At 61.7% G+C, this 6,000-nt stretch overlaps 1 protein-coding gene across 1 annotated transcript in view; it reads right to left on the reverse strand.

The window, feature by feature from the left end:
- The window catches only part of KCNG2 (potassium voltage-gated channel modifier subfamily G member 2), a 28,329-nt gene extending 23,147 nt beyond the window's left edge, over positions 1-5,182 (reverse strand). The window contains exon 1 of the mRNA XM_090285370.1: positions 5,131-5,182. The gene's annotated coding sequence lies outside the window, so the exon portion shown is untranslated. The remainder of the gene's footprint in view (positions 1-5,130) is intronic.
- Positions 5,183-6,000: the final 818 nt, after the last annotated feature.

Consider the following 6,000-nt stretch of genomic DNA (forward strand, 5'->3'; position numbering starts at 1 on the left):
GTTAGCGTGGACGTGTGTGTGGGTCTGCATGTAATTCGTACATAAATACAGAAAGAGACAGAGGAAATGCCCCAATAAATTAGGACCCAGCGCCTCCGCAGAGTGGTATTGCCTATGTTGTTAAAAAATGTGCGCTTTTCCTTAATGGGTGTTCTCGTGTCTCCTGCGCGCAGACCCACGTGTCTCAATCGGAGGAAAAGCTACAACGGGCGGTTGAAATCGCATCTGTTGCATCTGGAAAATATGATTATTTTTCGACGCCCCCTTCCCTCCGGGTGACAGTCCCCTCACAGCTCAGGCAGCAGGCTGTCCTCTGCCATGTGTCCTCACAGGGCCGTGCCCAAGGACACTTGCCATTGTCACAGGCTTCTCAGAGAAGCGACCCCTCACGATTCCCGAAGACGAAACCCAAGTTGTCATCCCGAGCTGCCCGCCGGCTCCCCCACGTCCGCACTTCCTGAGATGCCAGAATTTTCCTTTTTTAATTTGGTGCCTATTAAAGAAGCCAATGATATCTGTTTCCTGTCTTTCCTCATCTAAAATATGTCTTTTTTTTGTGTGTGTGTGTGTGGAAAAAATTCAAGGACATTTGTTCACAGTCAGAAACTGTCATTTTCTTGCAGTAACTGTGAACCAGTGAAACGCTCCGGGGAGGGGGTGGGGGCTTTGCCTCCTGACAGCAACGGGCCCGGGCGGCTGCTCTGGCCGCAGCCACCAGCCACTGCACGGAACGGACGGTGACCGCAAGGCCCCGGAGCCTCTCAGCCCGTTGCATTTGCTGCTGTCATGTTAAAGAAAACATCCAGATACCACACTGGTCCTGCGCTTTATTTCCTGTTAACATACAGGGAAGCCTCTCTCGACCGCCGGCCCCGCAAAAGAAAGAAAACAGGGAGGGAACCCGCTTCCTGGCTGTAAGTTCAGGGAGATGACCCAGGCGGGCGGTGGCCGCAGAGCGCAAACCCTGTTTGGCCAGAGGAGACGTGCCGGGTTGGGGACAAGACTCAGTCCTCTTGAACTTCTAGAGCTCAATCAGCGGAGCTCGGAGGCAGGACATCTGGCTGCCGGCGCCCTGCCAGCTGGAGGCCACCCCGCGGCCACCCGCGCCTCCCCAGGCCAGTGAGGACGGAGCCAGGAGCGAGTCCTTGACAGAAATGAATCTGCCTCGTCAAGCGAGAACTCAGGGAAAATGATGCCGCACTCGGGCTGGCCCGACGGCTTTGAGGCTGTGCTGGGTCCCACGGTTCCAGCCTTTGATTTTCACGTGCCCAGCGCACTCCCGAGCCTGTGCTAAGACTTACATGCCACCGTTCAAATATCGGAGGTCAGAGATATCCAGGAAGGTCACTGCATTCTGGGAACAGTGGCCCACTTCTCCCAGCGCGCGTCCTTGCCCAGGTGGGCACAGGGCAGGAGTGGCTTGGCAGGAGCGCCAGTGGGGCAAGGGAAGGGATCCCTATATCAAGACATGCCCTGATCTCCAGCGGGAGAGGTGGAGGAGGCCCTGCCCACAGAGCACCGGGACCACAGAGCAGTGCCCCGAGGTGGGGACAGGGCCCGCTGGCCTGCGCAGTTTTGCTCTGTGACTTCTGTCAGGGTCTTGCTGCATTAGTTTAATTAAGTGACATAAAAGTCTTCTGTACAATTGATACATTACACTTTAACTAGTCTTTTTCTAAATATACAATCAAATTAAAATCTTGGTTGTTTGCATTTAGAGCAAACGTACAACATTCTTCACTTCCTTTGTATTGACACAAGTTTCTTCTCTGAGTTGGAGGGCGGTCAGCCCTCGCCCGACTCAGATGCGAGTAAACAGATCTGCCCCCCACCCTGCGGTGCCCCTCATCTCACGAGGCCCAGGACACGCACACCAGCGTCACAGGAATGCACCATCAGCCCTGAGACGCGTTAATGACAAAGCTCTGGGCAAGCCCTTCAGGTATTGCTGGTCAGTCTGACCGCACCAGCCACGTGCACAGGCTGGACGGGACGGCCTGTAAATCCCTCATAGACATTCCGTGACGAGTGGCCCCGTGGCTCCGCCACAGCATTCTCTTGCGACCCAACGGATGGCTCCTCAAAGTTTTCTGATTTAGGCTTTTCCTATAAACAAACCAGCTGGAGCCCAGGGGAGGCTGTGGGTGCCCGCAGGTGAGACCCCAGAGACAAGGGCCTCAGGGCCAAGGGGCTGCTACCTCCCTCCTCCCTCGCGCAGAGAAGCCACTGAAGCTCTCAGGGAAGAGCCAGACGGCGAAGGAGCCATGGCCCAAGCAGGCCCTGCGTGGCCTTCACGGTGATGGCAAACCAAGCACACGTTGAAAGGCAGGTGCCAGCCAGCCGGCCGGCTGAGCAGGCGAGTGCCATGTCCCTGACCAGCTCCAGAGCCTGTCCTTCGTGCCCTGCGCTGGCCACTCCGGGCCCCACTCCCTGCGCAGGGCCCAAGGCTACCAGGTGATGTCCTCACCCAGTGTCACGGTGAGAGACCTCGCAGGCAGCGGGCCTCTGTGACTTCAGCCCTAGATTGTCCCCATCCCTCATGAAATTGCCCATCTATACACGCGCTCAGATGTAAGACATGCCTACCGCTCTCAGACCCCTGGGACCGCCAGCACCCTCATCCCACAGCCCCGGACACCCCTCCCGGTTCGTCTGGCCCCCCAGCACCCACGCTTCCTGGCGTTGCCCCATCTGCTCCCCTTCACGGCCGCCCCCACACATCCAAACTGAACTCGGCAGGAGTGAGAATGTCCTCCCGCTGCCCCACCCTCATCCGCCTGGCCCTGCCCTCCAGGTGCCGGAGGACAAGGGCTTCCCTGGGGGGCAGACAAGCCCCAAGGCGGAGGGGGCCGGGCTGCCAGACGGCGCGGAGGGTCAGGCCCACCTGCTTGGCCAGGGCAAACCCAACATTTCATCATTTTCTACCGGCCCACAGCTCTGCCCGACCTCTTCACTGCGGCGCGCACACCTGTAATTAAGAGCACGCGGGGCCAGCGCGCCCCACGCAGGAGCTCTTGGTTACGACTCAGCTAACCCACCAACACATATTTCGGAGCATCTGGCATCGCGGACTGAGCCAGGCACCGGGGAGGAAAACTGCACAGCCTCCCGCTTGACACCAGCAATGAATCCGCTTCCCTCCTTTCCCTCCGTGCCCACAAAACACCCGATTCCTTCTTAAATTATGGAAATCTCAAGGTATAAAAAAATCTGCTACAAAGTGAAATATATAAATTGAAGAGGAAAGGATTCAGAACACTATTTGGCACTGGCCTCAGAAAGAATCTGAAAGTTGTTTTCATCATGTGTCCCCAATTAAGGAGCAGCTAGAACAGTCTCTGAAGCTCTTGGCAACACTGTGTCATCCTGAGTGTGTGTGGCTGGTCTGCACCTGTCAGCCACAGCCAAGTGAGCTTCGTCCCCAGTGGGGACCCCAAAATTCACGGTGCAAGAGAAGCCAGAGCAATTCCACCCCGCTGACTAAGTGGGGACAGGGAATGAAGTGGGGCTTGCAGGCCAGCTGGATACACTGCGCGCCCCGGAGACTGGCTGGGTTGGGGGCGGGGGGCTCCCTTTTGCTCACACCTGCCTGGGTTTGTGGCAGGCGTCCTGTGCTTCTCAGCAGAAACTTCTCAACGTAGTCCACTGTAGACAGAATGACCTTGGGGAGCTCACCTGCCCGACACCCCCCTTTCCACAGTTGCCCCTGAGCAGGGCTGAGGGGTGAACCAGCCTGGGCACATGGGGCTCCTCAGAGCCTCCCCCACCCCCACCCCCAGGGAGCCATCCCGATACACGGAGTCAAAATGCACCTCACGACCAGCTGCCCCAACCCCCGGCCTAGAGTCCCAGGACAAGGGAGAAACGAGCCTCCGGGTAGGAAAAGGGTTCTCGGGCACTGTGAAGGTCAAGGGGCCTCCGTCCAGCCCAGCCCAAGCTCTGGGCTGTGGTTTGGAAGAGGCGACAAAGGCGTGACAGCCCCTGGCCTTCACTGCAGCCCTGCTCCAAGAGCCAGAAACCAGAAACCCAGCTACTGCACTGAGGCGGGCCAGGGGGAGGCTGCTCTGGTTACCCCGAAACCATGGCAGTGCGAGCACGGGCACCGCTGGGTCCCAGGCAACTCTGGGCTGGGGCAGTTCCAGGGCTGCAGAGGGAGCCCGACCCGCCCTGCCTGACGCCCCTGCTGTCCACGCGGAGGTCCAGGACCTACGCAGCGCTGCCCCCACGCCCTCCTGACCCTGGTCTGCTCTCTGCGCCCCCAGCCCCTGCACCGGGAAGCCCCCTACCCTGCTGGGCAGCTCAGGCTGAGCCTGTAGAATTCGCGGCATTCAGGCACGAACCGGGTCGCGCCCTGGCCAGGGAAGGCGAGGCTGAGAGGGCGCCGTGCATGTGTGGGCACCTTGTGTCTGTGTGGGCATGTGTGTGTCTGTGCAAGCATGTGTGCGCGTGTGCTGTGCGCGTGTGTGCGTGCGCATGGGGGCGATGTTCACTACCACAGGGGCGGCAGGGAGGGGCCCGGACAGGGCGCGGAGAACTCGCCCACGTTCTGCCTCCTCTTGGTGCAGCCGGTGCGCCCACCAACCTAGCCAGGGTGCGCGCTGGTAGAATACTGTCACCCCACTCGGGTGCCCCCACCGACCTCCCACCCAGGTCCCCTGCCCCACGTCGCAGGCACCGCTTTGCCCCTCCTGCCCTTGCTCTCACCTGGGCTTGGGCAGATCCGACGCGAACAGATGGGGCGGCGGCAGGAACCAGGCTCTGGCCACCGCCGCCCGGACCTCCCTGAAAGCGCACGGAGCAGCCGAGCTTATGGGGGGCCAGGGGGCGGCGCCCAGCACAGCCCAGACCCCAGCTCCGGTGGCTGGGGGTGAGGGGGGAGGAGGGCGCTACCAACGTCTCTCCCCAATCTCCTTTGCCTCCACCCCATCGCGCAGCCCGGTGGAAACCATGCACCCGGCCGTCCCTGCTCTGGGACAGGTCCCCGCAGCGCCCCCCGCCCCGCCCCCGCACGCTCCCTGCTCTGCTCGGCCCGGACCCTGCGGTGTAGACCCCCGACCACTTCCCAGGCCCAGGCTTCTTCCCCGGGACCCTCCGGTGTAGACCCCGGCCCCACGGCGCGCACAACTTTACCTCGAGACCGGACTCCGCGGGCTGCCTCTTCGCTCGCCCGGCCGGCGGCCTCCACGGGGCGGAGCACAGTGTCTCCGGAGCCCGCAGCCCGCGGAGTCCAGCACCGCCCCGCGCGCCGCCCCCGGCCCAGCCCGGCCCGGCCCCGCGGCTGCGGTGGCGCGGCGCCCCCTCGCGCCCGGCCGCGGGTCACGAGGGCGAGGACCCCGGTGCGGCTGCCTGGAGTCCACAGCCCAGTCAACTGGGAGCGAATCCCCGGGGCGCACGAGCCTCAGACCGCCCCGCGCACCGTGCCCACCAGGCACGCGCTGTCGCCCCCGGGCTCGCACACACGGTGGCTCCCACATCCAAAGCAACCTGCGGTCAAAGGGCAGAGGAGGGCTCTCCAAGCAGGTGCCTTGCCGAGGGCCCTGGGGAAGCCCCTTGGGGGTCTGGAGACACTCTTGGGGGGCCAGCGATGCCCGTGGACCCGGATGACCAGGCTCGCTCTGGTGAGGAATTTCACCATTTCATCTACCAGAAGGCGCAGTTCTCTGCGGCTTGGGGCCGAGCACCTGGCCGGAAAGAAGGCTTTTTCTCCATAGAAACACTGATTGCATTCGGAGCCAGAGAGGCCTGGCTGCCCAGCTGGGAAAGGCCACCTCCCTCAGGAGGGTTTCTGTGCTGCCCGCCAGCTGAGGCTTCCTCACGGTCTTCCCCGCATGTGCTCCCGCGGAGTGGACATCTGCAGCTGCCCTTGGACACAGAAACTCTCCGTCCCGAGAACCACTCGCTGCAACACAAGCAAGATGCTTCACGGGAAGCTCTCAGCAGTGCCGGCCGGGTCAGGGAGCGCTCAGCGCTGGTACTTCCATTTACGCAGGCTGGGTGTGT

This window comes from Furipterus horrens, unplaced genomic scaffold (assembly GCF_987537825.1).
Source record: "Furipterus horrens unplaced genomic scaffold, mFurHor1.1.pri manual_scaffold_8, whole genome shotgun sequence".
NCBI classification, from domain to species: Eukaryota; Metazoa; Chordata; class Mammalia; order Chiroptera; family Furipteridae; genus Furipterus; species Furipterus horrens.